This window comes from Mixophyes fleayi, chromosome 4 (assembly GCF_038048845.1).
Source record: "Mixophyes fleayi isolate aMixFle1 chromosome 4, aMixFle1.hap1, whole genome shotgun sequence".
In the NCBI taxonomy this organism is placed as follows: domain Eukaryota; kingdom Metazoa; phylum Chordata; class Amphibia; order Anura; family Limnodynastidae; genus Mixophyes; species Mixophyes fleayi.
The window spans coordinates 319444637-319456977 of record NC_134405.1 but is presented as its reverse complement, the minus strand read 5'-3'; positions in this window follow the sequence as shown (position 1 = coordinate 319456977).

The following is a 12341-nucleotide window of genomic DNA, read 5'->3' as shown; positions in this document are numbered from 1 at the left end:
CTCCCCTGGATTGATTTTCTCCATATCAAACCTGACCTGAATTATTTCTCCCGTATATATTGCCCCCATATTGATTCTCTCCAAATCATGGCGCCTCCATATTGATTATCCTCATATCTTGGCCCCTCTGTATTGGTTCTCCCCCATATCATGCCACCCCTGTATTTATTCTCCCTAATATCATGCCATCTCTGTATTCATCCTACTCCATGTTATGCCACCCATGTATTCATTCTGCCCCATATTATGCCAACCCTGTATTCATTCTGCCCCATGTTATACCACCCATGTATTCATTCTGCCCCATATTATGCCATCCCTGTATTCATTCTGCCCCATATTATACCAACATTGTATTCATTCTGCCCCATATTATACCACCCATGTATTCATTCTGCCCCATATTATGCCACCCATGTATTTATTCTGCCCATATTATGCCAACCCTGTATTCATTCTGCCCCATATTATATCACCCATGTATTCATTCTGCCCCATATTATGCCACCCATGTATTTATTCTGCCCCATATTATGCCACCCATGTATTCATTCTGCCCATATTATACCAACCCTGTATTCATTCTGCCCCATATTATGCCACCCATGTATTTATTCTGCCCCATATTATACCATCCATATATTCATTCTGCTCCATATTATGCCATCCTTGTATTCATTCTACCCCATATTATACCATCCATATATTCATTCTGCTCCATATTATGCCACCCATGTATTCATTCTGCCACATATTATGCCATCAATGTATTCATTCTGCCCCATATTATGCCATCTTTGTATTCATTCTGCCCCATATTATGCCATCCATGTATTAATTCTGCTCCATATTATGCCATCCTTGTATTCATTCTGCCCAATATTATGCCACCCATGTATTCATTCTGCCCTATATTATGCCATCAATGTATTCATTCTGCCCCATATTATACCATCCATATATTCATTCTGCCCCATATTATGCCACCCATGTATTCATTCTGCTCTATATTATGCCATCCTTGTATTCATTCTGCCCCATATTATGCCACCCATGTATTCATTCTGCCCCATATTATGCCATCCATGTATTCATTCTGCTCCATATTATGCCATCCTTGTATTCATTCTGCCCCATATTATGCCACCCATGTATTCATTCTGCCCCATATTATGCCATCCTTGTATTCATTCTGCTCCATATTATGCCACCCATGTATTCATTCTGCCCTATATTATGCCATCAATGTATTCATTCTGCCCCATATTATACCATCCATATATTCATTCTGCCCCATATTATACCACCCATGTATTCATTCTGCCCCATATTATGCCACCCATGTATTCATTCTGCCCCATATTATGCCATCCATGTATTCATTCTGCCCCATATTATGCCATCCGTGTGTTCTTTCTTCCCCATATTATGCCACCCATGTATTCATTCTGCCCCATATTATGCCATCCATGTATTCATTCTGCCCCATATTATGCCATCCTTGTATTCATTCTGCCCTATATTATGCCATCTCTGTATTCATTCTGCCCCATATTATGCCATCCTTGTATTTATTCTGTGTTGTGTGGGACTATTCCCTAAAATTAGGATTGTCCCACCAAAATCAGCTCAGCCTATCAGTGAGAGGGAGCCACTGCGTCATGTGATCAGGTATTTGAGGCAGTCAGAAAGACATAGAAAACAGGTGGCAACAGGCCTGCCCCACTGGACCATAACTCAAGGGGCAGACGTGGGACCCCCTGAGTCATGTGCATTGCACCCTCTGCACGAATGGTGTGCCATGTCCTGTGCAGACCATACACACACTAAATCCATGCACAGTACACTGTGCTCCCATATTATACACTGTTATCCTACCACACACCACTAAACCACACACATTACACTAAACATAAACCTGGTACACATTTTATCTTTACATTATACACACACCGCAGCTAGACGCTACTTTTCTTGCACCATTCCCAAACCAACATCTGTTAACCCCCCAAACACAACACAACTTAAATTACACCAAGATTTTACGACATATTGGGTTTCTTTGCTGTATGTATGTACAGTGGTAGGGTTATCAGTTGACCTGTGTTCCATTCATTCCCGATCAATGACTCGGTGATTAAATGTAAAATAAAAAAATTCATACACATACATTATGTGCACGGTGATATCTCTGTCAGTCTCCAAAAATTTGGACTTTGACAGGAAAATAGGGACTTTTGGCAGGTATGAGACTACACAGGTAAGAGAGGTTTCCTGGGCAACATGATGTGAGGAAAGGAATTATGCAGGGTTTTGCAATTATTCTCTGTTCTATGACAGGATCAATAAAGTTACAGAATGTTGAAGTTAAAGAATTGAGGCTAATGAATGGGGTGGGGTTTAGGATGCCATCATCATCATCAGCTATTTATATAGCGCCATTAATTCCGAAGTGCTGTACAGAGAACTCACTCACATCAGTCCCTAGAGTTTGTATGTCTACTGGCTCCAGTGATAACATGTGATGAATTTAAAAACAAAGTTTATGGTGTCCATATATGTTTCAGGGATTCAGCACAATTACCTACACACTGCATAAGTGAGCAATTGGATCAATCAGATGGATGGTGAAATTGCATCAATGTTGACGCTCACTAGCCGGATTGAACAACCAAACGGCAACGTGTTGCATAACTGCCCACAATTCCAAGATGACCGCTGATCACCAAATATGCAATCATCATCGTTTGATCTGTGTTTCCACCACCGCTGATCAGTGGCTCAGTGATAACATTAGTTCCTAGTCTATTGATAAGCTGCATTCTCATGAATTTTAGTTCAGCCCAGAAAATGGCTACCTCCACTCTGTGTCAGTGACAAATACACTTAAGTAGCACCAATTTCACCAGTAGCTACACTTCACATCATGAGTTTATAATTACAACTTCTCTATGCCTTGAATTCAGCCACAACATTAAAAACACCTGCCTAATATTTTGTAGGTCCTCCTCGTGCCTCCCAAACAGCTCTGATCCATCAAGGCATGAACTCCACAAGACCTCTGAAGGTGTCCTGTGGTATCTGGCACCAAGACGTTAACAACAGATCCTCCAAATCCTATTAGTTGTGATGTGGGACCACCATGGCTCAGACTTCTTTTTCCAGCACATTCCTCTGTTGCTGGATCAGATTGACATTTGGGAATTTGGAGGCCAAGTCAACACCTTGAACCCTTTGTCATGTTCCTCAAACCATTCCTGAACAATTTTTGCAGTGTGGCAGGGTGCATTATCCTGCTGAAGAAGCTACTGCCATGAGGGAATACTCTTGCCATTAAGGGGTGTACTTGGTCTGCAACAATGGTTAGGCAGGTGGTACGTGTCAAAGGAACATCCACATGACTGTCAGGATCCAAGGTTTCCCAGCAGAACATTGCCCAAAGCATCACACATCCTCCGGCTTAACTTCTTCCCATAATGCATCTTGGTGCCATCTCTTCCCCAGGTAAACAATGCACAAACACCTGACCCCATGACCCTGACGCCGGTTCACTGGTTGTCCGTCCTTGGACCACATTTAGTAGGTACTAACCACTGCATACCGGGAATACCCCACAAGACCTGACATTTTTAATTATACTCTCACCCAGTCATCTAGCCATCTAGCCATCACATTTGGCCCTTGTCAAAATCGCTCAGATACTTATGCTCATTTTTCCTGCTTCCAATACATCAACCTTAAGCACTGACTGTTCACTTACTGCCTAATATATCCCACTCCTTGACAAGTGCCATTATAATGACATAATCAATGTTATTCACTTCACTTGTGGTTTTAATGTTGTGGCTGATCAGTGTATACGTATCATAGAAATATTTGATTGCCTTTTGTTAGTTGATTCATATAACACAGATTGCATTAAGGGTCCTGCATTAGTTTAGTCATTTTGCCTTGTCAGAAGATACAGATATAGAAATTGAAGCAAAGTTCACTCAGCTCTGTGATCCTCGGAGTCAGTGAGTGTACACAGAAAACCGCTCCTATATGTCAATAGCCTTTCTATGAAGTCTTGCCAGAACTCCGCTGATAATAAGCACCCATTAAAACTGGGTGCATTAGATATCTGGCAAGTGGGTGTGTGAGCCATAAACATAGTAAAATGACTAGAGAGTTACTGTATATTATAAATGATGATATAAAATGTAATAATAAATGTAACATGCACAAGAGCTACAATAATTATAACAATAATATCATTCAATGCAGAACTTTCATCAGGTCATATGATGTTTTCTATACATATTTTTTTTGCTTTACTACATAAAGCTACATTGTGCGCTATAAAATAAGCAACGAAAGCGGTTCCCTGTAGAGGACAGCAGCCCGGATTGTCTTTTGACTGGACTTAGCTAGCTCTCAGGCTGACTTCCTCTATATTTCATAGCTATCCTTCTGGCTTGATTGATGGAAGTCTTCCCTGGAGTGACCATAGTGCGCTGAATCCACTGCCCTCTCCCAGGGGAATGGGATTCCAGTATACTTTATACTTTTTATACTTACGATATAATGTACAAGATACTATGGGGCTCATGATTAGTTGTACGTATGCATTTTTGTTTTGCATAAAATGCGCATTTCCATACCGCGAATGTGCACAAATAAAGACTTACTCTTCCACCCGTAGGCAGTACGGTGGCTCAGTGGTTAGCACTTCTGCCTCACAGCACTGGCGTCATGAGTTTGATTCCCGACCATGGCCTTATCTGTGTGGAGTTTGCATGTTCTGCCTGTGTTTGTGTGGGTTTCCTCCGGGTGCTTCAGTTTCCTCCCACACTCCAAAAACATACTGGTAGGTTAATTGGCTGCTATCAAATTGACCCTAGTCAGTGTTTCTGTCTGTGTGTGTCTGTGTATGTTAGGGAATTTAGACTGTAAGCTCCAGTGGGGCAGGGACTGATGTGAGTGAGTTCTCTGTACAGCGCTACGGAATTAGTGGCGCTATATAAATAAATGATGATGATTATCTTGTGCTTACGGCTCTTTACACTTAGAGAGCGGAACAAGGGAAGCAATGGGTGTGCCAGGGCAGGCCAAGGACAGTAAGGGCATGGACTGCCAGGTCTGGACACAGACAAATGAACGCCTATCGGGAGACGCGTCTCTTGCAGATGCTCGACCCCTGGTGTAACATACGCACTGATGATGATAACGATCATTTGCCGTTTCCATTAGGCTGATTGTGTCTTGATCCCTCCCACTAATAGTATAATGTGACTGCTATATTCTATGACGTCGCTGCAGTCTATTCATATTACTATACTTTTATTTTTTATTTTCATCTTTATTTAATTGTATTTCATACGGTAAATGTGACTTTTGTATTTATTAATAACACTGTCCAGACACTATTCTATCTTATACATATTACACTTTATTACTGTATTATATTGTGTACAAATTGTCTTATGTGATTTTAGCATTTACTACTAATACTGTCAAGCTACCTCTCCTGGTGTAAACCTGGAGCATATGCTACTATTTTTGCCTGGTGTAAACCAAGAGCACCTACTACTATTTTCTTGTGGTGTAAACTTGGAGCATATGCTCCTATTTTCTCCCGGTGTAAATCTGGTGCATATGATGCTATCGCAGAGCTGGATGCGTCTTAAAACCCATCAACTTGCGTCTGTTTTTGACCACATTTTACGCTTGTGTTTTTTACATAAAATGTGTCCTACTCTACATGAGCTCCTATGTACTAAGGGAAAGGTGGTCATCCTAGATGCTGGTGACAGGTCTGTTAGGGGACACTCCTATAGGGGACTGAAAGGAAAACCAAATCAATATGTAGCGTACACACCCTAGACAGCTATTGTATTAATGCAACGCATGATATGAAAAGCAAATATTGTCATTGTATTCATAGACTGATCTATCAGTAGTAAAGAGGTCACGTCATGTGTTTAGTTAATGATCGCAATAAATTGAAAATATTTTGTATTGTTTCTCAGACAACAGCATATCAGTAATGTGCTTCTCAGCCCACCCTGCTCCGGTATACTGCGATACAAATGTGATAGCACTATAATATACCGAAATAGCATATTACTATATAATATACATTAATAGAACAGTACAATAACTTACAGAGATAGAACAGTGTTTTTAAAACCTGTTATTTTTGGGGTCCCCCTCAAGATCCATGTTGATGGGGTTCCTGACACAGGATCAGTGGCGGATCCATGGGGGGAAGGGGGGTGGGGGCCGATCTGGGAAATCGCCCCCCTAACAGCAATGGAAGTGTTTGAAGGGGAGGAGAGTACAGGGCAGCCTAGCGCTTCAAAAACTCTAGACACACTCCCTGGGAGTGACCACTCCCCCAGTGGGAGTTGATCACACCCCCATCATGTCACGGCCACGCCCCCTGTTCCTATGCCAGATACTCAAATGTTGGGAGGTATGCTATGATCCGGTAACATTTGAGACTCAAGGTGGGGAAAGAAGGGGTACTTGGTGGGCTTCTCTAACTAGAAGATGTTGCCCACAGATGGGGGTTTTGCTCACAAGAGCTTACAATCTAATATTACAATTTAACATTTTTATATTTTTATTTTGAGCATTATGGCCTCATTTAGTGATACTAGTAAATCCTGCTAGAATGAGCAATTTTGTACCTTGTCCAAACCATATTACACTGGGAGTGGAGTAGGGCAAATTTAAAATGTGTAGATGAACTCTAAATCATGGGGCCTGATTCATTAAGGATCTTAACTTGAGAAACTTCTTATTTCAGTCTCCTGGACAAAACCATGTTACAATGCAAGGGGTGCAAATTAGTATTCTGTTTTGCACATAAGTTAAATACTGACTGTTTTTTCATGTAGCACACAAATACTTGAAGGCTTATGTGTACACTGAAATTTAAAGTTGATATTTGTGTGCTACATGAAAAAACAGTCAGTATTTAACTTATGTGCACATCAAAATATTAATTTGCACCCCTTGCATTGTAACATGGTTTTGTCCAGGAGACTGAAATAAGAAGTTTCTCAAGTTAAGATCCTTAATGAATCAGGCCCCTAGTGTTTAAATAAAGCTGCCCAGTATTTGTGTGCTACAAGCAGTAAAAATAAATGCATTTGCACCCCTTGCATTGCAACATGGATTGCATGAGTGCAAATTTGTACCATTTAGCTGGAATTTCTCACAAGTCTAAATTTATCAAGCTGCAGGATTGAAAAAGTGGAGATGTTGCCTATAGCAACCAATCAGATTCTAGTTGTCATTTTGTAGAATGTACTAAAAAAATGATAACTAGAATCTGATTGGTTGCTATAGGCAACATCTCCACTTTTTCAAACCCACAGTTTAGTTAATGTACCCGTAAGTGTGACCTTATGTCATTAAAGTAAAACTAAACACAAAAATTAAAAATGCAATATTTTAATAACTATAACTTGCAAGATTCACGTACCTCTAATATTAAACATTTTCAAAATATAGAACCTATCTCTTTACCAAACAGGTACATAGATCAAACATTTCAGGATCCAGCCAACCAGCTACTGAGCATTTCACACCAGCAACAGGTAGTCAAAGCTGCAAGAACAGGTAGCATAGGACAATCTGCCATCTGTCCTTATTGGCAGGACGATCCCAATTATGGGGAGATATGTCCCTGCTCTCTGCCAGTAGCTCTTATCCTGCTCTAATGTATGGTGGAGGAGGGTACAGAGTACTATACTGCACTACACAGCTGACGTCGCTTCTCCATGATGTGGGTGGTCTGTGGCTATCCTGGGGCGCAGGTGGTCATCCCCGGTTAACCACAACCTCTCTAGCACAGCTGAAGTGTCATCTGGGGCTAAGGTACAACCAATAGTAAACTTTATATTCTTTTATCCACTTGGCGATAATTGTTCATTGTTGGAGCGTACACACTAATGCCATATTGGGCCGAATGGTCGTTTATTGTGTGATTGCCCAGATAATTGACTGAAAAAACTGGAGTGTGTACCCAGCCTAAGTGAGACTGGTCAGAACCCAATAGATTACCTGACACAGATGAACAGAGTAGCAATAAAATTTAATATCCGGGAACCTTCTGCCCCCACCCGTTTTTAAGTCTTAACTCTGGGAGATTTGCACTTCCAAAGCCAAAATTTTGTGGAAAGCGGTTACAGAAACCTCGATCTGGAGGGTTTGAAAGCGATGTAACAATTTTGGCAACAAGTCAATATTCAGAGCTATAATCCCGCTCAGTTAGGAGATTCTGTAGTGTCTTCATAAAGGGTCTTTCTATTGGTGGAGGAGAGGTGTGGGTCATTTTCCAAGTGTGTGTGTTTGCTTTTAATCACTTGCAATCAATTTAAATGTTCTATTATATTATTATGATCACCTGATCTGTCTTTGTATCTCTGGACCTGATTAATTAAATAGTGGAATGAAGATATTATTGTTTTAAAATGATTTTTTTTTACATACAGAGCTTTACCCAATGAACACATTTTACCAAATTTATAGAAATGTTGAGCAGCTTCTATCGATTTGTATTAGTGTGCATATATTTATTTTTAGCAGTTCTGCCTCACAGCACTGGGGTCATGAGTTCAATTCCCGACCATGGTCTTATCTGTATGGAGTTTGTATGTTCTCCCCGTGTTTGCGTGGGTTTCCTCCGTGTGCTTCGGTTTCCTCCCACACTCCAAAAACATACTGGTAGGCTAATTGGCTGCTAGCAAATTGACCCTAGTCAGTGTGTGTGTTTTATGCCTGTCTGTCTGTGTATTTGTTCTGGAATTTAGACTGTAAGCCCCAATGGGGCAGGGACTGATGTGAGTGAGTTCTGTACAGCGCTGCGGAATTAGTGGCGCTATATAAATTAATGATAATAATAATAATAATAATAATAATAATAATAATATATCGATTTAATATGTGGGTGTTAAGAGTGTTCCTTTTTTGGGGGCCTAAAAAAGGCCCCATAATGTTCCACTTTTGTTAAATATGTTGCAAGCACCTCCCAACCCAAGACCACTTTAGCAACTAAATTTTAATTTGCACCATGACAATAGGAGTTAAATCATGTGCATTTTTAATTATAACTATGTCCCATGTTGGATGCAGCAATTCTTGCACTTGCTTTCCAGCACAGGAGGCTTAATAATTGTTCCCCACAGTTTCTAGAGGTGACGCTAAGTGGATCTTTTTTACTTGTGCACCTGTTTCGTTAAATATCCCCCTGTATGTTATGTGGATCTACAGAAAGGTCAGAAGGAGAGCTTTTGGCAAGAACTGTGAAAGAGAAAACTGCCCACATTGCGAAATTGTGGGTACTACCTAAGAACATTAATAAATGTCACTTTGTGACACAAGTAATGGTGGTACAACATTCACAGGACCACAACGCAATTACACTGCATACATGCTGTTAATTAAAAAAAAATTGTTCTGCTTTAATTGGAAATATAACCTTTATGTCGTTCCATAAGAGAACAATGACAGCCTGACTACACTTCAAGAACGAAATTGATTTTAAAAAAACTCACAATAAAGCAGAAAGTCAAACTTGTGAAAAGTAAGAACATTTCTTAAGTGAAGTTAAGAAAATACTGTAATATTTATGGTAGTACGACGCCAAAGAGTGAGAACACCTTACAGTCAGACAGGGCTGGCGTGAAGAGGGTCATTCACTTTGTTTTATGAGTTCATGAACAGTTCAGTAACACAATCGACATGGCCAGGGTACAGCAATTAATGCTTGACAGCAACTTCTGTCTTTAGAAACACATACTACTTCCTGACACATAGTCGTTCTCATGCATTTAGCTGGGGTGTCAACTAACTCTAGGTCGCCAGACAGATAAGACGCTACTTCTGTGTTTCCCCCCAAGATCATCATCATCAACATCTATTTATATAGCGCCAGCAAATTCCGTAGCTTTTTACAATTGGATATTAAAATAGTAAAAAAAAGTAAATACATTTATTTTATTTCATTTTAGAAATAAGTGGACATACAGGTTGACTTTTAACAACATTGGTTTAATAAAAATTCATATCTATAAGAAAGCAAGAAAGTGTTTCCTATATAAGATACATTTGTATGTAAGAGATGACTCAGGTTAAAGTTTACTTGCTGCCTATACACAGGGGAGACAGCTGTTTGTGGGATGGACCAATATTCGACCTATCAACTTACAAGGAATTTGTGACATCACCGACAAGGGTTTTTGTAAATCAGAATGTTTGGTGGTGTAAACAAAGGGAGAATTTCTTTATACTCGTAACTTCCTGCATATGTTCTATATCATGCAAGGCCAACCGGTGGCTTTCCAAATGCTGTGAAACTACAAGTACTAGTATACCTCGCTAGCTATTGGCTGGCTATCTGCTGACAAAGCATGCTGGAGCCCATAGTTTCACCACACTTGGAGAGCCACAGGTTGCCATGCCTGTTCTGTATGCTGACAAGTGTTATTGCAATGCCAATGTAGACCACTACTGCCTACAGAATAAAATGAATTACTGATTATGCTCCATCATACTTTCTGGTGCACTAATATCCTTCTCCATGGTAAAGGTGACCAAACATATGTATGGTCAAATTTAACCAAATATGGCTATTTGATGCTCAGGCTACATGGCCAGATCCCTTCCTGGTATATTGGGATCTTTTAGTGTAGTCAAAAGGCATATAGCCATCAACTTATGACCGCATTTTTTAAATGCTTAATAATAAGACCAATTTTGATTGGATTATTAATCATACATAGCTCTTTTTTTGGGATATGGGCCAACTGTGTGGGTGGCCAGACAATTCCATCAATCATCCTTTAGATTATACGCTCCTTCGAGCAGGGCCACCTCTCCTCCTGTTCTCCACCACTTATAACTCTGCTCTCCAGCTACTTAGCCTCCTCCTTGAGGTCCTTCTGCCCTTCGACCACTTTTTCTACTCTCTTTACCCCTCTGGGCCTCTCACCTGTCATCTGTGCCCTACCTTTTGGGCTCAGTCTACCAACGTATGCAGACTGTCCCTTTCTCCCACCCCCCTAGCTGTACTTTGAGCTTCCTGAGTTACTGTGCTTCTTGTTACCTGTACCGTGCTGTCTCACCCTGAACTGTGATACTGTCTGTCCTTGTATGGCGCTGCGGATACCTTGTGGCGCCCTATAAATAAAAATTAATAATAATAATAATAATAATAATAATCATGGTCTACGGGTGATAGTGACGGCCAGCTCCTTATTAGGGCAAGGCACAGAGGAACCCTGTTATTTTTTGCTTATTACAGAGTGCCTAAGGCCGCCAGAGAACCCCCATTCAGCTCAGAAGAGACCTCTTTTTCTCTTTTCATTCGAGCGCTGGCCGCGAAGGTGGTGCAGCATCTACGGACCCTCTCCAAATTTTGCAACGGGCCACGGCAAATCCGTAAGGATAAGTTGGTGGGGTTTTGTGTTCTAAACACAACTAGAACTTAATGGAACTTTGCATTATTTTCAACCTTGGCAAATATGAAACTGGTAGCAGTAGAAAGGGGTGGTTTGGTAGAAAACCAGACTCGACTGCTAAAGCTAGATAGAAAATGATATAAGAGGACCCTACTAGTAGCCTATCTGATAAGAGCTAACAACATTCGTAGTCTTCGGAGCCAGGGTCTCATTGGCCCAATAGAGGTCTCACTCTCTTGCAGCTACTCTACTGATGCAGTCAGATGATTAATATTTCATCATAGATTAATTATTTATTCAGCCCCATGTATAATTAGAAGACAATAAACTAATTTAATAAGAGTACTTATTCTTGGCATTAAGATGTCTAATAAGTTGTTCAATGCATAAGGAGAGACATGACAAATTAAATTGGGTTGCATGAGAACATGTTACGCTGTCATTGTGAAACGGGCTTTGACAGAGTGACGAGGAGCTGATCGTAGTAACACAACATGTCACATTATGGAGGTGTCAGGCAAACAACATGTTCATCCGTCACACTCACACATCAAACTGACACGTGTGAGAAATGATCTCACATTAAACGTATGAGTGGGGAATGAGACTTATTTACATTTTGACAATAAAATGTGTTATTATGGTTGTATCAGGCCAGTAATTTAAAATAATCCTGTTTAATGGGATAGCTGTGGAAAAAATACATAGTTCATAAATAATTTACCTTTTCATTGACTGTTTCTGAGACACACTCAAGTTATTGATTGATCATTTGGCCCACGGTGGGAAAGTTCTGTATATCAGACAGACTTTTATTGATCCTAAAGGGGTTATTCTGCTGGAACTTAAAGGGCCTGAGTCTTTAAGGAAAGTAAGGCAAATAAAGGA